Raw genomic sequence first — 20,144 nt, 5'->3', positions numbered from 1 at the left:
AGAGCCACGCGCATGATCAGAGGTCAGGAGAACAGACCTTACGACGACAGGCTGAGAGCCATGGAGCTCTTTAGCCTGGAAAAGTGCAGGCTGAGGGGCGATCTGATGGGTAGCTATAAGTTTATCAGGGGTGACCATCAGTTTCTGGGGGAACGTTTGTTCACCAGAGCGCCCCAAGGGATGACGAGGTCAAATGGCTATAAACTACTACAAGACCATTTCAGGCTAGACATAAGGAAGAATTTCTTTACTGTCCAAGCCCCCAAGGTCTGGAAGAGCGTGCCATCGGAGGTGGTTCAAGCACCTACATTGAACACCTTCAAGAGTAGATTGGATGCTTATCTTGCTGGGTTCTTATGACCCTAGCTAATTTCCTGCCCTTTGGGTGGGGAGCTGGACTCGATGATCTTCTGAGGTCCCTTCCAGCCCTCATGTCTATGCAGTCTATGAATCTATGAAATCTATGAAAGTCACAGCTGAGCAGGCTTTTGCCAATTCTGGAAGAGAACCCTATCATGTAGCATCGAGTGCATGTGGTACAGGTTGGGTAGCTCTGGGTAAATAATCATGGAATAGGTCTTTGGCATACCGGAAGGTAATGCAGGAATGGCGTTTTGTCTCTGTGGACTGCTTGCTAGGGCATGGGGCGAGCGACAAAAAAACAATAATATTGCTGGCCCTAGAACAGTCACATCACAGAAGTCTGCTTCTAGAAGAGGAAACTATGTGGTTTATTGAACAGGGCTGATGTCTGTTCAAACTCCTAGAAAGCCAGGTTCGGAGGTCTGCCTCAAGGTACAGAATGATGAGAGCTGTAACCTGAGCTGCAGGAGAACCAGAATTGATATGCAAATAGGGTTACTATGAAATGCTGATAGGACAATGCACTGTCAGATTTCAAGTCTCCCCCCCAAAAAGCAGACCCGGGGTCCTTGGACTCTGTGGCATAACATGACAAAACCATGTCTGACTGTTTGAAAATAAAAAAATAATTAATAAACTTGCCTAATCAAAAAGAGCATGGTCACTGACTTGTCACGGTTTGGGGTGCCTCTCACTTCCAACCTGCAGCCCCTACCTCCCAGCCCTGCTGGTGCCCTCATCCAGGGCCCCAGCCTAAAAGCAATTTAATTGGAGCACTGTTAATGTAGACAAAGCAGTTTAAAGGCAGTCTGGGTTTTTGGCTGTAGCTGTGTTGGTCTACGGGAGTCACTGTTGTTCTGAGACTCCAGGAAATGAAAGACGCTAAAAGTGTGGCAGGATGTCAGTGAAAATGTAAATAGGGTTAGCACCCCAGGATTTGGCCAGAATCACTCAACTGGTTTTACAGGTTCTGTTGAGGATTTATAAGGTAATGGTCTGAAGGGGGATGGGAAATGGTCCTCTCCAATCCTACAGGAGGCACAATATACAACAATCACCCTGCTGGTGCCCCTTACTCCCCTCACTCCTGCTGGGGTGGCCCTAACTCTGGGGTGTAACAGCCACATATAACAGTGCATGGAGAGGGCAGAGATACGCCCAGTTCTAGGGTGTAACAGCTCCATATAACAGTGTATGGGGAGGGCTGAGATACACCCCAGGGCTGGATGCAATGGCCACATATAACAGTTTTAGCACAGCCTTCACCATACACTGTTATACATGGTCATTACAACCCAGAGCTGGGTGCATCATTAGGACCCAAGCCTCTCCACGAGTGCATGACTCTCCTCTCCCTGCAGTGGCCTGGGGGTTGTGGCACGCGCATGTAGGGGGCTGGTGGTTGGCATGGGCAGCCCTCCCTGCCCCCCAGCCCTCCCTCACTCTGAACCTGAAGTCCCCTTCCCCACCATCCCTGCCAGTGCCTCTCATTCCTAGATAACCTGCAGCCCCCCAGACCAGCTGGTCCCCTTCACTCCTGACCTGCAGCCCCTTTCCCTTCCATCCCCCCTCCCTCAGACCCCGCTGGTGCACCTTACTCCCTACCTGCAGCCCCCTGCACCCCCAGCCCAGCTGGTGCCCCTCACTCCTGACTCACAGTCCCCTGCACTCCCAGAAAAGCAGCAGCATGACTGTCAGGCAGAGCAATGGCAAGCAGAGGGTGGTCAAAGGAGGACAGGGACATGCTGCTGGGGGAAAATATAGGCTAAGAAGAAACAGGAGTACCAGAGAAGAGGGGAAAGCTTGGGGAGTAAGATGACAGGAGGGGGAGCAAGTATTGAAGGGATCTGATTGTTGGCTGGGGGGATATGACTGCAGGTGACGATGATCTGCCAATGTAGCAGTTAAAAGATTGACATGCAAATAGACTATGTGATAAGAAAATTCTTCTCATTGAGCCTGGGTCGCTTCTTTCTTCACCTCAACCTACACCATGCCCCTGCTGTGCGGGGTTGCGGTGTTAGCTCATGCTGGCCACTGTGTGGTGCTCGTTGGGGGGAGGGGGAGTTGGAGTAGGATGATCACGGTCCCTCCAACTCCACTTTGAGGGAAGCTGTCCTGGGCATGTGGATACTCAAGGACTCTTAATCAACCTTGATTAACAACCTCAGGCCACCCCCATGGTGGTTCTCAGCTTTGGAAAAAATCCTGCTTTTTGACGTGAGGATACAAACAACAGGAGACACAGGATTCTTTCTATTTTACGTAAAAATTCCTGTAGTAATGTGTCCGTTCAGGCTTTAGCTGGGTACATGATACCCAGATGCCAACACACAGGGAGGGGAGGAGAGGGGGGAGGCAGCCAGACCCTTTGTGTACCCTTGTGTCGCCCTAAGTGAACCCCACACCGAGTGCCCAGTGCACCCAGCATGCAGAAAAAGCGGGGAGCAAAACTGCTTGGGACCTGGCTTGGGCAGAGGTGCAGCCCCTCTGGGAGGCCTGCGGTACAGATCCCCATGCCAATCCAGAATTGTGACAGGGAGGCAGGCATGCTAACTCTTGCAGACCTTTTGAAAAGATTTCCCTCCCGACCCAGCAGTGTCCCATGCAACAAGCAACAAGCGTCCAGAAAAAAGCAGGAGGCTTTGCAGGGGAGGCAGACAAGCACTGCTTATTGAACTAAAAAACCGTCCAAAAATGCACGTCTCTCAAGCAAAACCACTGACAGTTCCCTCCAAAAAAGCAACCCGGCACGACCCAAGAAAATAAACCAGCCAAAATATCAAATCTTATCCTAAAATGCCACTTGGCAGTAAAGTAATACTGAAAGGGCAGTAGGGTAAAATTGTTCTGATGTGCCTCCTAGTGCATTTTACTAGTTATAACACAGTGAGCCATTGCATGGTAAATCACGTCTACATTACTTAATTAGTCATCATAAAGTAAGTAAGGACAGTTAAACCAGGAGCATTTTTAGCAGGTAAATGCCCATTACGTGAACAAGCGCCCTCAGGGAGCAGAATCCAGATATTTGTTTCCTGCTTAAGCTACATACTGGTCACAGAAGCAAGTGCACCAGAACGGAACCAAAATATTTCTCTTGTAATTAGTTTTAAAAATTATAAGCAATTTTATCTTCAAAAATAAGTCAAAAGATAAATCTAAGGAAATCAAAATATATAAATGATATTTTATTCCATTTATGTATGAGTTCAAGTTTTCCTTTTGATTAGCTTCTGTAAACCAAAATTTTTTTAACATTTTAATTCTCCTCCTTTTACTTCCGTTTTCCTCCTTTTTGACATCAAATGGGAAAAGGAAAAAGAATAAGAAAAATGTGAGAAGTAAAACTCCAGCAACAACATTTAATCTATCTTGTCTAGAGGTGAAAGGGAAAAAAAGGAGGAATTTGAATTTCTAATAAAATGTTTTATACAACTAGGCTGAAAAAATAATAATTAAAAATCCTTTTTGGCATTTCCCATTTCAAAAATAAAAAAAATCATTAACAGTGAAGTTTTCTCACAAAAATGAGTTCTTAATGAAGCTGCTTTTTTTTTTTCCAATAGGGAAAACGTTTTGGTTGAATATATTCAATAATATTCTGTGCTGGGAGCAGTTCCTAAAAAGTAAAGGTGCCAACCACTTTACTTCTGCTTCTTTGCATGGCATGTGTTAGGCATTAATGGAAGAATATATGTGGTACTGAGTCTTCCTGTGGCTTTTGGCAAGTCACTTCTCCCTAGTTATTGAAATAGGAACTAATAATTCCAATTCTCACTGCCACGTTGTGAGATTTAATCAGTTAAGGTTTGTAAAGTGCTGTATAAGTGGAATCTTTTATTTACAGTGGTGCAACCAATATTGTCCTTCCAGCTTGAGTGCTCAATCGATTGCAATCTGATATTTAGTTTAATAAGAAATAGCATTTAATGTAGTGCATACGCTGGTTACTGTTATAGAAATGTTATAAAACTGTTATAGAACTGTGTAATCTGTGTGCACATTTTTAATTTTTTTCATAATTAATTTTAAAAAATGGCTGATGCTATATTGACAGTAATATTTGCTTGATATGATATGTCTGTGTATCTTAGAGTGTTATAGTATTCATGGGTTCTTCCGTTTTGTACTGTTTCCATAAAGAAAGGACTTTTGAGACAGTTATTAGAAAATTAGAATCATAGAAAATTATGGTTGGAAGGGATCTCGGGAGGTCATCTGGTCCAACCCCTTGCTCAAAGCAGGATCAGCCTCAACTGGATCATCCCAGCCAAGGCTTTGTCCAGCCGGGTCTTAAAAATCTCCAAGGATGGACATTCCCAAAACCTCTCTGGGTAACCCATTCCAGTGCTTCACCACCCTCCTAGTGAGAGAGGTTTTTTTCCCTAATATCTAACCTAAACTTCCCTTGCTGTCCTTGAGACCATTGCTCCTTGTTCTGTCATCTGCCAGCACTGAGAACAGTCTGGCTCCATCCTCTTTGTAACCACCTTTCAGGTGGTTGAAGGCTGCTATTAAATCCCCTCTCAGTCCCCTGTCAGTCTTCTGTTCACCAGACTAAGTAAACCTAGTTCCCTCAGCCTCTCCTCAGAAGTCCCAACTCCCTAACCATCTTCATTGCCCTCCACTGGACTCTTTCGCCTCCTGCCTGCCTGGCAACAGCAGGGATGGTATGGAGTTTTGCCCCTCACTGCTGCTGAGCGGGCAAGAGGTGCTTTGTCATGGCAGCATGGGCCTTATGGCAACAGAATTGAGCTTCCCCACCCCACTCTGCCATGCTCTGATGGGTCCCCACTGGGCTGTGGAGGTACCAGGGGAAGGGCAGCGGGGCAGCGACCTCTGAGTCTGCAGTGGGCAGCTTGTTTCTGCCCCCACCCCATACATAAATCTGGGGAGCATGTACCCCCATGCTCCCCTGGGAGTGCACACAGCAGCAGGGAGCCAGCCCCATACCCTGCCCTCCAAATGAGCAGCCTCCAGCTCGACCCTGCTCCCCATCTGGGGCCCTGTAGAAACCCAGATCTCTGGTGATCTCTTACAGTAAAGAAATGAAGGCAGTATTTAAAAGATGGGGTTCTTTAAGGAAGAACTTTCCCTAATGGCAGATAATTGTAGAACTGCCCATCTATTTGGGAACTTGCAACTTCCTGTGTAGCTGGTGTGTTAGAGATGGGATAGTCAGCAGACCTCACATAGCCTATGGGATGACAGTTCTGGGAGATTACCACTGGGATTGAAGGGGTAGTCTCACACTCAGTATTATAGCCGGTAGTTTAACAAGGTAATAGTTCATAAGTCTGGGAATAAAATGTATTACAAATCTAGTTCAAATCTGGCCCGGCTTACTAGTGATCAGACTTGTTACCATCTAATCATGTCTTGTTCCTAAATAAATTGAATTGTTACCTCTTTCCTAAGAAAATGTCCATAATAATAATAATTAAAGAATATCAGCCACCAAAACTGGTGTTTCAGCAGATGGCTAATGATTTTTCTCTTAGATGAGGGCCCTACAGGTTGAACTGTCTTGCTAAAGTAGTGTACTGTATCTATAGTCCTGCTGTCTGAAGGAAAGGCTTCTTCCATTTAAAAGCTATAAGTCAGAGAGTAAGCCCCATCAGCTCCTCCCTGCTGTGAGGTACTTAGGTATATGTATATTATATGAAAATGCACTCTATTTGGTCTTTGTGGATAGTGAATGCCATTGAAATTCAGTAGATTTAAGATCCCTACCTCCCTTTGGTTTCCTTGAAAATCCTGGACATTTTATCTAGAGTAGACAAATGCAACAAGTTTGCAACATTTCAGATAACAAATAATAATTTATACTAGAAAAAATCTGAATGCAGCAGGGAGTGCCTTTCTAATGCTAAGTTGTTTCAGATTCTCAAATCATATGGGGAAGGCAGGAATTCACCTAGGAATTGCTCTGATTCCCAGAGCCTTTACTAACATGCACAAATCCCTGGTGTCATTGCACAGAGCTGTCAGTGGGCACATAGCATAAATTAAACTTTCTCTCTCTCTCTCTCTCGCTCTCTCTCTAACTTTTGCTTTCTCTACTGGTCTCCTAGATGCAATCCTTCTTCCCTTTAAGAAAGTGGTTTATCCTTGTGTTCAGTGCAGGCTCACAGAGACCAGGCATTTGTGCTGAGCCCTGGTCTTTTCCCACAGCCCTGAACTCAGACTACTTAGGCCTGTCATATCCCTGGATATGCTCCCTGCCAACCTGCACTTCCCCTTCAGATCCCTGTCTTCCAATCAGAAGACAAGTGGAAGAAAATAAGCAAGGCAGGGGCTTCCTGCTAGCTTCCTATCAAGTCAGGAGAACAGAAAAGCTATCTTTTCCTAGCCTTTCAGAGTTATGGGGAATAAGCCCTGCTGCTAATGCATAGAACAGGGGCTATTGAGATGAATTGTCCTTTATATCTTGTTTATTATTCCCCTATTGGTTTATTTTTTTTTCATATCAATTTGGCTAAATACAGATGTTCATTTCTACAGGAAAAAAGTTCTTCTAGTAGAAAAACTGCCCAGGAGCTAGACTATTTGAGCATTCCTTTCCTTGGGCCACCTCTACACTTAGGGGAGCCCTTTAATTAACAGCCTGCCCTCTTCCTGCCACAGACAGCCATGGAGGGTTCCCACCCCCTAGGAGAATGTCCCCATGTCCCTCCAATCAGCTGACTTGCAGGAGAGGACAATTCTTTTATGTTGGGAAACTTCCTGGTTCTCCCCTGCAGAATGACACCCACTCTTTGCATTCCTCCAGCCTGACCTGGAAGAGTACAGGAAGAGGTGGACAGCTCCCAGCAGTTGCGGCAACCCACTGGATGTTTTGTGGCAGGGGCACAGCAGCCTGCCTCCTCCATGCTGCTCTGGGCTGACCCACAACAGTGTAGGGTGAGGGAGGAGCCTTCCTGCTATGGTTCTGTCCCTCCATACTGCTCACAGTTTCAGCATGTGTGATGCAGGGAAGCCCAAGGGCCTGGGACCTGGGAGCCAGGCTGGGGAAAACCTTTGCGTGCCTGGCTCACAGTTTCTCTGGCCATGAATACCTCTTGTCTCCTGAGGCTGTGGGGGCACAGTGACCGCCCGCAGGCAGCAGCGGCAGTGTCGGCGCTGAGGGTGGGCTAAGTGGGGACTGCCCACAGGTGGCCACAGGGGTGTCGACAGCAAGCGGGGGGAGCAAGCAGCAGTCAGCAGTAGGGGGCTGGCGAGTGGTGACTGCCTGCAGATGCCACCGGCAGCATTGGCCAATCTCAGGGGATGCACATGCATCCATGTGCATCCCCTATGCATTGCCAATGCCTCTGGCTTCCCCATTCCTGACCCCTGATACTCAGATGAGTGGCAGAGGCAGTGCTTTAAAACCTGGAGGGGCTGGGAACCAGGTGTATAGTGGATTAAAAGCTGGCAGCCAGGGGTGGGGCTTGGGGAAAGCCTCCCTGACCCTTGGCTTCCAGCTCCCCCTTGCCTCCTACTACCCTGCTGAGTGGCAGGGTGGCAATTTAAAGGTGGTAGCTAGAAACAGGTCCCCAGAGCCCAGATCCCAGCCACCAGCTTTTAAATCACTGGCCTAATGCTGACAAGGAGAGCCAGCAGAAGCTGAGAGCCTGGTCAGACTTTCCTGGAACCTTGTTCTGGCTGCCAGCTTTTTGATTGCCACCTGCCACTCAGCTGGTTGGTGGGAACAGCCATGGGGAATCAGGGGGAGCCTGCAAGGCTTCATGCTTCTTCCTTAACTCAGGGACTGCCTGGTTTGAGGAAGATGCAGAGAGGGATGGCTGCTGCTCCCCTTACTGCCTGGTGTATGGGAGGCAAGGAGCAGCTGCCTCTCATTCCTTCTCAAGACCAGGGGGACCCTTGTCTCAGGGGCTAAGTGCAGACAGTCACAGAGCCTGAAGCTGAATCAGTTCAGTCTTTTCAGGTAAATCTAAGCTGCATAGATTGAACCAGTAAGAAAAGTAGACAGGCATTCATTCACTTTTAACTCTAGAAATGTAGCCACATGACTGGTGGTTCAGGCCAGAAGCCAGGGCACTAGAGCATGCTTCCCTGCTTGGCTGGAGCAGACAGCTTGGGCCAAAGCTAGCTGCCCCCCACCCTGAGAGGGGCGATTTATGGGGGAGGTGCAAAGCGTTCTGGGATGCTGGGGGACTGTGAGGTAACTTGAACCTGGAGGAGATCAGGGTAAGAAGTTCAATAAACTAATTTAACGTAAATGAGTTAAGTTACATCCATTTTGGCCATTCTCAAACTGGTTCAAACGAGTCAGAATTGGTTCAAACTAGCTACAAGAATCAAGGACAACAAGAAGTCCTTCTTTAGTTACATAGGGAGTAAAAGGAAAACTAATGGGAGTGTGGGGCCACTGCTCAATGCCTCAGGATACCTGGTCACTACCGCTCAGGAAAAAACGGAGCTCCTGAATGACTACTTTGCCTCGGTCTTTCACAAGACCAAGGAGAACAACATGCCAGGTAGGGCACAGAAAGAGCAGGGCAGGATTGACACCGTTCCCACCATTCCCATAGAACTGGTGTATGATCAGTTAAAGAAATTAGACATGTATAAATCAGCAGGACCTGATGAACTCCACCCAAGAGTGCTGCAATAGTTGGCTGAAGTAATCACAGAGCTCCTGGCAAAGGTCTTTCAAAAATCATGGGCCTCTAGAGAAATCGCAGAGGACCAGAAGAGGGCCAGTGTTGTGCCCGTCTTCAAGAAGGGGAAGCGTGAAGACCCAGGACACTACAGGCCAATTAGCTTAACTTCTTTTCCAGGGAAAATCCTAGAAACATTCATCAAAGAGGCTATATGTGACAAACTTGCAGAAGACATGATACTGAATGACAGCCAGCATGGCTTCATTGTGGGCAGGTCTTGTTTGACCAACCATATTGCTTTCTATGATCAGGTGATTCATCACCTAGACAAGAGGAAAACAGTTGACATCATATACCTTGACTTCCAGAAAGCCTTTGACCTGGTATCCCACGAGGTACTGATCAGAAAACTGGAAAGTATCAGGTTCAACTGCAGAACTGTCAAGTGGGTGCAGAACTGGTTTTGGGGTACAACACAGAGTCCAAATGAATGGATTGGTATCATCCTGGCGAGATGTGGGCAGTGGTGTACCCCAGGGGGTGGTACTTGGCCCAGTGGTATTCAATATCTACATCAATGACTTGGATGAGAGCATGAAAAGCCCATTGGCCAAGTTCACAGATGACACCAAGATATGGGGTTGTGTGGACACACCTGCAGATAGGCTGCAGATACAAGCAGACCTAGACAGGCTGGCATGTCGGGCAGAACGGAACCAGAAGAAGTTCAACATAGAGAAATGCGAAGTGCTTCATCTGGGAAGCAAAAACCCCCAGCACACCTACAGGCTGGACATTGCTAAATTGACGAGCACTACAAATTAAAGGGAGCTGGGGGGAACAATAGACCCCACCATAAATAGGAGCCAGCAATGCAATGCAGTAGCCACTAGGTCCAATAAAACTTTAGCATGCATCAATCGATGCATCTCCAGTAAATCCAAAGAAGTGATTCTCCCACTTTACTCAACATTGGTGCAGCTGCAGCTGGGCGCCGCACTTCAACAAGGACGTCCTAAAGCCTGAGAGAGTCCAGAGAAGGGCCACCTGCATGATCAGGGACTTGCATGGGAAGCCATATGAGGAGAGGCTGAGGAATCTTGGACTCTTCAGCCTAAAGAAAAGAAGGCTGAGAGGGGACCTGATTGTGGCTTACCGCTATATCAGAGGCGTACATCAGGGGCTCGGTGAACAACTGTTCACCAGGGTGCCCTCGGGGAAAACTAAAAACAATGGCCACAAACTCCTGGAAGATAGTTTCAGGCTAAACATTAGGAAAAACTTCTTTACAACTAGGGTGTTCAGACTATGGGACAAGCTCCCCACAGAGGTGGTGCAATCATCTACCCTAAAGGTCTTCAAGAGAAGACTGGACAGTCACCTGGCTGGGGTCATCTGACCCCAGATGTCTTTCCTGCTCATGCACAGGCTAGACCCAATGATCCTTTGGAGTCCCTTCCAGCCCTATGATTCTGTGAAACTGGTTGCTTCCAGTTGGGACCAGTGCAAACTGGTTGCAACCAGTTCAAACTGGTTCAAACTGATAAGAGCCAGTTCAGACCAGTCAGAACTGGTCTGATGCAAACCAGATGGAACCAGTTCAAACTGGTCAGAACTGGTTCAAACTGGTCAGAATCGATTAAAACCTGTCAGAACTGGTCAGAACCAGTTCAAACTGGTTGGAACTGGTTCAAACCAGTCAGTTCCAGTTGGGACTGGTACAAACCTATTGGAACCAGTTGGAACCAGTTCAAGCCATTTGGAACTGGTTCACACTGGTCATAACCAGTGCAAACCAGTCAGAACCACTTGGAACTGATGCAAACTGGTCGGACCCAGTTCAAACCGGTCATAACCAGTTGGAACCAGTCGGAATTGGTTCAAACCAGTTGGAACCAGTCTAAACCCATTGGAATCAGTTTAAACTAGTTGGACTCAGTTCAAACCAGTCCAAACTGGTCGGAACCAGTTTGAACCAGTCGTTACCAGTGCAAACCAGTCAAAAATGATGCAAACTGTTCAGAACCAGTTGGAACTGGTTCAAATTGGTTGGAACTGGTCGGAAGCAGTTGAAACTGGTTGGAACCGATCAGAGCCGTTTTTAACCTGTCGGTAGCAGTTGGAACCAGTCAGTAACCTTTTTAAGCCAGTCAGATCCAGTCAGAATTAGTTTAAAACAGTCAGAACTGGTTCAAAACAGTTGGAACCGGTTCAAAACAGTCAGAACCAGTTCAAACCAGTCGGAACTGGTCAGAACAGGTTCAAACTAGTCACTTCCAGGTAGGCCCAGTGCAAACCAGTTGGAACTGGTTCAAACTGGTCGGAACCGGTTCAAACTGGTGAGAACCAGTTGGAACTCATGTAAACCAGTTGGCACCTGTTGGAACCGGGTCAACCAGTCAGAACCGGTTGGAACTGTTCAGAACCAATTCAGACAAGTTGGAACTGGTTCAAACTGGTTGGAACCATTTGGAACTGGTTTAAACTGGTGAAGACTGTTTCAAACTTAAACTGGTCAGAACCAGTTGGAACTTGTTCAATCTCAAACTGGTCATAACTATTTTGAACCAGTTCAAACTAGTCTGAAGCAATTCAAACCACAGTTCAAACCATTCAGAACGAGTTCCATTCAGAACCAGTTGGAACTGATTCAGACCACATGGAACTAGTTCAAACCGGTTTGAACTGGTTGGAACCTTTTGGAATTTATTGGAACAGGTTCAAACTAATTGGAAGCGGTTCTGACCAGTTTGAATCCATTCTGACCGGTTTGAACCAGTTCCAACTAGTTCAACTGGTTTGAACTGGTTCCAAATGGGTCAGGTACCATCAACACACAATATTCTGGCGGCTGTTGCTACACTCTGTGGTGATCTCCTCTATCAGTGGGGGCAACCTTTTTAGCAGATGTGCCACATGTTAGCCCCAGACCCTCCCCTAGTCCCATCCAGTCGCTCTCTGCTACTTTATCAAGTGCTCTGTTTTCTGCTTCCTGCCTTGTGCTTCCTGTCTCATGTGCTGCTCTGCTTTCTGCTCCCTGCCAGAGCTGCCACTGTGCTGCCTCCCTCCTCCCCAGTCTGCTGCGTGCCACGCACGGAGCCTGCCCTTCCCACTTGTAGTAGCCATGCCGCAGGTCAGCCATCCCTGTCCTGTATAATACATTGAGACAAGGGCTGACACCTGTCCACCTACAAAGTTATTTTTAATTCTCCAGACTAGACTCTAATAATGGCTTGCCTGCCCGTGGATGTGATACCATTATAAGCTGTGGGTCGGGAGTGGATCTATACAGTGTGGAGCTTATGACTATTACCTCCTCTGTAGCTGGAATTTTTTTAAATGTCTAATGTGATATCATATATGGATCAAAGATGAAAAACTGATGCCTATTCCCACTGAGCTGCCCAAGACTACACACAGTTTTAAAAAAAGGAAATACATTGGTATGGGGGGGAAAAGTCCAGTCTTAAATTTTGGAATGGGGTATGTAGAAACAGAAACATTTTATATTTCCCCCACTGTATAGAATCCCAAAGAATTCAACAGCAAATCAATATTGGACAATGGTGAATAATTTTCTAGGTAAGGCTTGGAGTTCATTGTAGAAGCAGGAGGAAGACACAACATAGAGAAGAGAAAAGAGAGATGATTTTTACAAGCACTTTGTTGGGGCTCTTCCTACTTCTTTCTCAGAACAAATTCATGTGAGATTTCAAGCTTTAATTTTAGCTTTCCAAGTATCAAAATACAGACATTTGTTTTCTTCCTTTCCTGCTTTTTATTCCATAGTAGCTGCTCCTCCCATCATGCTGATGAAGGCTGTGTTCTTCTTGCTCTTGTTTGCTTCACATTTAATTTCCCGAGGCTTTGCTGTAATGCCTTGGCTTCTCAACATAGGAGGCTTCCAGTTCCCTAGGGAGAAAGAAAAAAATCATGTCCTGATATCAGCTTCTAATTGACAGTGGTCTGTGTTATGAACCAATCTATTCAATCACTGCACGGAACAAGGGCAGATTTTCATCAAAAGATGCTCCCAGAGGGGTTACTCACTTTGAAGAAAATGCATTAATTAAAGCACTCTAAAAAATAGTGGGTGAAGAAATGCATAACATTTCAGCTAGATTTTATGCTACATTGAGCACTTTCTTGACCTTCGTCTCCAAATGGTAAACAGAAATGCAGTTTTGAAAGCCTTAATAGAGACTGGTAGCACAACTCAACTCTTTCCTCTGCAGCCCCCCACCCTAGAAAGAACAACAAAAATAGGATGCAGTTTCCATATTCACAGCTGAAGCTGTTTAGAGCCCAGGCAGACTAACATTAACAAATGAGAATAATTAGGCTTGATTTGCATATTAAAATACTCTTAATTAAACACAGACCCTGTAAACGTTTAAAGGCTGTAATCGATCTTTTGCAGGCTTGCTTGGTTATTTATATGATCTAATAAAGACTAGAGGCTTTGTTAATGAGACCTCTATTTCCTAACATGTATGTGTCAAGGAGATTATTTCACTAACAATTATGGAGCAGGCTGCCTTTAATAACTTGTAAAAACCTAAGGCTGAAATTCTTTTGCATGGGGACTATATAAAATGATAGACCTACTATAATATAAGCCTACCATGTTTAAATTTTTTCTTTTTCATTATACGTTTTAGGGATCAATCCAGAAGTCTACTCAGGCAAAACTCATAGTGAAGTCACTTCTGAAGGAATGGAGGCATCAGGTCTATGCTGTCTTGCTGCAATATATTTAAATAATATGCCCAAATGTTTACTGAGTGTAAGATGGACAGAATAAATTTGGTCAGTGATTCAGGGCTGCATCCCCAGTAATGTCAACTTTAAAATAAGGTTTTTTTTCCCCATGTATAATATAAAATACATGCACACTCGTCCGCATACCCACATTCAAATCATCCAGGACAGCTCTCCCAGGTTTCTTTTCCTGAGAGAAAACTGACCTGTATGGAAGTTCAAATTGGGTGGTTGCTGTGTATTCATAGATTCATAGACACTAGAGCTCAGAAGATCATCAAGTCCAGCCCCCATTGATTTAGTACTTCTATAATCAAGTACTAAATAAACGTGCAGTAACTAGAGTTAGTGCGCAGTAGCACGGGCAAACACCTTTTAAGTGAGGCTACTGTGCAGTACCCTAATATTACAGCACAGTTGTGTATTAGCACTGTTGGTACTGTGACACACTACTACACAGTATTATTTGGCAACTTCACACTCACCGTCTCATGTAGACACACCCACAGAGAAGCAAAAACCCTGCAGTGAGGACACTGGGCTGCCAGGGGTCCCTAGAGCATGCAACCCAAAGAGCTTTGCAGGCTGCTTTCTTTTTTTTAAATGAATGTAGGCGGGGGTCCTCAGGGTCAGGAAAGGTGTGGGCAGAGTCTGTGCTTTGCACAGCAGCCTCCAGTCTTCCCCTCCCCATGTTGTATTCTCAGGCAGGGAGTATATTTGTATGCTTCCTGGAACCAAAGTACTGCAATGTGATACAGGAAGGGGACAAGCCAGGAGCAGAACATGCCGCCTAAGTGCTTCAGCGTCAGTGCTGAGCTTTTCCAACCCAAAGCACTTAGAGGCTGTGTACTGCCCCCCTGTACTTGGCTGGGAGTGACACACCCTTCCTCCCCCCATGGGAGGGAGAAGTAGCAAAGCACACTGGATGCCTGGGAGCTACTTCACTCATGTTATTCCTGAGTTATTTTTGTCCCAGGGTGGCCATTTTTACTCTGGGAGAAAAATTACACACTTCTGTACATTTGTGGCTTCTCCTGAGAGAGTGTAGACTCTCACTGGAGATACTGAATGTCTGCCCAAGCCCTCTCTGGTGCATTTGTGCAGCAATATTTCTACAGAGCAGTGGAAGTGCTTTCAAGAACATTACTCTTGTCTATGGTTGTTTTTACCAATGGAATATTTCTGGCCCCCAGGCCAAATCTGGACTGCAAGAAGCCTCCTGTGACAGTTACAGTAGGGTGGAGCAAGTGCCAGCGGGGAAAATCAGTTTTGGACAACTCTGTTTTTTCTTCTCAAGATCTTGTCAGCATCAGGCAAGAAATCTTTCAGAGAAAAGTGCTGCACATCAGGTTTGCTACTTCCCCCCTAATTTTATTAATGGTCCTTGATCCTATTATCTGTAAAAGGTTTATCAAATAATTTGTTTTAACATTTTCTTTGCCACTGGGTGTTCCCATTTCATATTTCCTGGTTTCACTCCTCTCTGCATGCTCTTTTGAAGCTCACAGGGATAATTACATAGTCTGCACTCCTGTGAGTGCAGTCATCAAATGCAGTGCCAGTTCTTCTAGATAGAAAATAATACATATATTCCCCTTTCTTGTATGTCTGAAGTACTATTTAAAGGTAAATGGCATGTATTTTAATAACCATAATACTTAAACATTATTTTCCTTAGTGATATTAAGGAGCTGTATGGCCTATGGGTATTGTGAGTTGGATTTTCAAAATCTCTGTGATGGCAGAGTTCTGCTTTCCCTAAAGTTGACTATGGAACTCTAATGGGAGTAGAGTTAGGCCAGCACTGAACAATTTTGAAAATCCCTGGACTGCAATTTGGTATAGTACTTTCAGTGTGCCTACTTGTGTCAAAAGTTAGAAGTATGTGTTTAGGTACCTTCTGTCTGTGCCTAAAATGTGTGGGTATAGAAACTGCAGTTTGTGATGCAGTCATTGAGAGTTTTGCAAGTGGACAGACTGAAGAATGAGGTGCTGTGATTTAAACTAATAGGCTATTATGTTTAAGTTCAATAGGACCAGGATCAGTATTATCCTATAATATATTACTGCTATCTAACTGAATGTGTATAAGCATCCTATATGCTTACAGGATGATGCTGATCTAAAATATATATATATATGGGATATCTATAATATATATAATATAATATATATTTATATTATAGATCAGGTACATCCTATAAGCATAGGGTTATAATTATAATAGTCATAGGTTATAATAATTCTAGAATCATGGAAAATTAGGGTTGGCAGGGACCTCAGGAGGTCATCTAGTCCAACACCCTGCTCAAAGCAGGACCAGCCCCAACTAGACCATTCTAGCCAGGGCTGTGTCAAGGTGGGCTTTAAAAACCTCCAAGGATCGATAGGTGTGTATCCAGAAAAATACAATATATCTTTTTATATATATCATGTATTCTGTTGGTGGTTATGGTGATAATGAATCCGCTCCTTGTTTGTGATGCTTAATGTATCTTGGACTGAACAACCACAGAAGCCAGATAACTCAGACTATAATTATTACAGAAAATAATGGGAAGTACCATCGAGTTATTGTTATATTGTTAGATTAAATGTCATTTTTAAATGAAAGATAAGTAGCCTTTGAAACAAACATTCCCTTTGCCTCTTGTTTCCTTCTTCTCTATAATCTCCCTTTTTCTATTTTTGCATTATTGGTTGAAAATGAAGTTTGCAAGCATTGTCAAAATTTGTCATTCTGAATTCTGAAAATGTAGAAATAATTTTGATGAAATATCCTTAAATTCTCCTTGTCCACTAACTTGGGATACATATAGAACATCTATCCTGAAGAATTCTAATTGGTGTGAAGTAAGTGGCCTTACATTTTTTGATGAGTAGAACTGATCAATTTTTATTTTTTAGTTTTGAATTTTAAATTAATCTTTATTGAATGTGTATTTTTAATTTAGCTATTTTGCATGTACATATGGGGGGATGAGGAGAGAGATCAGCTAACTAAATACATTTACCATTTTAACAGACCTGTTATCTGTCACCTTTCTTGGATTACCATTCAGGTCAGCAGGGTCCTTACCCCCGGGATAGAAATGGTTTTGTAAATTGTGTAATAATAAGTTGAGGGAATCTGAACCCTGACTAAAAAAAAGATTTACTTTCTATTCTTAGTTTTTGGTTTCCCTGCCAACAGTCTTAAGGTGCGTGCCATTTGGGGTTACAGCTATGTAGCCAATGGGAAATGAGATCACAGGTTCTTTCTACCTAAGCCAACAAATAGCCATTAGACAATGAAACAGCTATATATATGTCAGTCTATCTTTATTTTATAGCACAATCAACCCACCCTGTAGATTAATGAAGATAATATAAATATGACAAACACTCGTTGGCATATATGCACTCATTTGATTTTGCAGGACAAATGCCAAGACATGAGAGTATAAAATGATAATTACAAATTATAACCAAGAACTTTAATAAAAATTGCAGAGATATTTACGCTTGGAAATTCTCAGTGTAAATGCAATGTTTTTACTAGTGATTTTCTTAATAGAAATAGAAATTAACAAAACAAATACAGCTGTCAGATGTGAATAGCTTTGCCCCTATTGTCATACTTTGATTGAGAGTGGCACTTTGAAAATAGGAGGGGCCCATTAACCATTCTTTATCCTTGAAGTCATCCTTAATTGTCTGTTTTTTGTTAGTTTCTTTAAACAAACAGTCTTCGATATATTGCCTGGAATTGTTTTCCAACCTGTTTCAGTTCCTTTTGTTCTAGAGAAGCCAAATATATACTGTTCTGGTCTGAACCAAGATTAATCAGTGGTTTTGGTTGGGGGACCAATGCTGTAGTTCTTGTTTAATGATGGTGAAATTGTGTAAGCTCTAGTCAAGAAATTTCACTCAATAAAATGGTAAGAGATTTTTCAGAAAAAATCTGAGATTCCGCACCATTTTGACAACTTGAATTGTTGGTTTTGAGAGTCAGAGGGAGAAAAGATGAAATATAGGGCACAGCTTTAAAAATAGTCATTGAACACAAACAAGAAGTTATAATCACAGAAGTATAACAACTGTGGAAATCTTATCAGAGATTCTACTTTTGTTAATTTCCACAGACTTGTACTGCATTCAAACCAGTTCCCCAAAACAGGCCCCTTTCCATTATTGATCTGGCACAGAATCATTACTCCAAGGGCCAAACAATTGAATCCACAGTCCTCTACTCCTGAGATATGAAGGGGAATGAGTTAATACATTTTTCAGTGGACTTCTCATTATTTCTTATATATAATTCAAGCCCACTTATATATTCCTTTGTATGCTGATCCACCTTCATGTCATCTCATTTACAAAGCCAGCATAAATCCTTTTGAATTTCCTTTCTGCTTTCACTGAATTAATCCCTTCTCCAATTATGCACCATCAGCAATTTCACTTGGTTTATATCTTTCTGCATGGATCCTTTTGAGGTTGAAACAACAAAATTCAGGGCACAGAGCATAAGTAGCCCTAATTGTTCCTACATAACTTTTGTGAGAATACATTTCTTTTAAATTTTGGAATAACGAGTTCATGTGATGTAAACTTTCAATGCAATAGAAATAAACTGCCTTTCTCTAGAGGGATTAGTGTAATCCCACCTGTGTCAGGTATCCAAGTTGTAGCCATATTGGTCTAGAGGAAAAAGAAATCAGGACTTGTGGTAGAAGTGATATCTTTTATTAGACCAACTTAATTTTTGCAAAGAAAAAAAAAATCTTTAATTGCAAACTTTCGAGCACAAACACCCTTCATTAGGCATCAGAGAAAAGGTTGTAGATTGTACCACAGAGCTCAGAGACACCTCACCAGATAAGAAATGCCTGCCCAGAAGAGCACTCTATGTATTTACTGCTCTGTGAAATGTGAAACAACATAACCAGAAGGAAATATGAATTCATCCTGCTTACCAACAAATAACTTTGAGGTAAACAGACCATTCCAACTTTTCTCTGAGCATAATCTGCATATACAGTTAACTTTTCTGAACAGATTTTACCACACCTTCAACACTCGTATGAAATATGAACTTTCATTTCTTCCCAGGAGATACTGTACAATCTTTTCTCTGATGCCTAATGAAGGGTGTTTGTGCCCAAAAGCTTGCAATTAAAGAATTTTTTTTTTTGCAAAAATATAGTTGGTCTAATAAAAGATAACACTTCTACCATGAGTCCTGATTGCTTCATTCCACATGTGGCACCAGCAGAGTTAAAGAACTGCAGTGAACCAGATGGAACTAGCCATCTTTATTAACAGATTGTCCTCTACAGTCTTTTTAGTTGGAACCCTTAAACTACAGGGGATGTTTTAAATAGAATGAATGCAATTACCTAAGATGGGCACTAAGGCCCCCTCTACACATTACAGGTATTGGGGTATTAACTGGTTAATTGTGCAATTAACTGAGACCAGCTACACATGTAAAGTAGCTGTCATATCATAAAAAGTTCCAACCAGCTATAAACTGGACCTTGAAAATGTGTACAAACTTTATAGCTGGTTGCTATTGAGCTTTAATACGCAAGTGTAGTAAGGTCTCTGCTGCAGCTGGGAACACCATCACTTGACAGGGCTCCCAGCTGTGATGGTGTACCATGCCCATCTGGGGCTGGAAGTCCTGCAACTGAGGGGACCCTCAGCCCCAGCAGCTTTTGATTCTGGTTCGTGGCAGCATGAGGACCCTGAGTTCTGCAGCTGAGGACACTGAGTGTCAGGACACAGCTGGGTCCCTGCAACCAGGGGTCATGGCTGCCCTGGGAGCATGAACAGCTCAAGGTCTGATTCAGGTGCATGGGGTAAGATGGTACAAAGTGAAATCTGGGCCCATGGTGCCCAGCCCTGGTGACACAAGACAGGATCTGGGCATGCAGGGCCCTGACCTTGATCCAGGCATGAGAGGCTGAATCTCAGCAGCACAAGGCAGGATCCAGGCATAAGGGCCCAATCTCAGCAGTACAAAGTAGGATCCAGGCATGTGGGGCTGATCTGGTGCCAACCCCATGGATCCAGCTCATTGTCTGGCTGTATACTAATTTTCCAGTCCTTGGGGCCAGAAGGTTGAGCACCAGTGTTGGAGGTCAATGCAATACGTTCACCTAGATCTCTGTATCCATCTGAGGATGAAGGCTTTTGTTCCTGATGAAATCCGCAGAGATTGTTTATGTTATTAAACTGTTTGAATAACTTTTATATTCTTTCATCTAGTCTCCCAGAGAGGACACTGAGTTCACTATCCGTACCTTTGTTGCTGTTTAAGGAGCAGTAGGCCTAACACTGGTATTTCTTCCTCTTTCCAGGTTAGCCATATACTCAGCTTCTGCATAGGAAACTGTTAGGCCTGACTGTTGGGAAAATCCC

The 20,144-nt window shown here is 43.9% G+C and overlaps 1 protein-coding gene and 1 long non-coding RNA gene across 4 annotated transcripts in view; one reads left to right on the top strand and one right to left on the bottom strand.

The window, feature by feature from the left end:
- The window catches only part of SPAG16 (sperm associated antigen 16), a 1,224,108-nt gene that overhangs the window by 865,700 nt on the left and 338,264 nt on the right, over positions 1-20,144 (top strand). The gene's annotated exons all lie outside the window — the stretch shown is intronic.
- Positions 12,547-20,144, bottom strand: part of LOC109301976 — a 94,461-nt gene continuing 86,863 nt past the window's right edge. For both annotated transcript variants that reach the window (XR_002098676.1, XR_002098675.1), the window contains exon 3: positions 12,547-12,887. This is a non-coding gene — a long non-coding RNA (uncharacterized LOC109301976). The remainder of the gene's footprint in view (positions 12,888-20,144) is intronic.

Source organism: Gavialis gangeticus, unplaced genomic scaffold (genome assembly GCF_001723915.1).
Source record: "Gavialis gangeticus isolate Ggan-Ray unplaced genomic scaffold, GavGan_comp1, whole genome shotgun sequence".
Lineage (NCBI taxonomy): Eukaryota > Metazoa > Chordata > Crocodylia > Gavialidae > Gavialis > Gavialis gangeticus.
The sequence above is the reverse complement of the archived record's forward strand: the minus strand, read 5'-3'. Positions and strand labels throughout refer to the sequence as shown.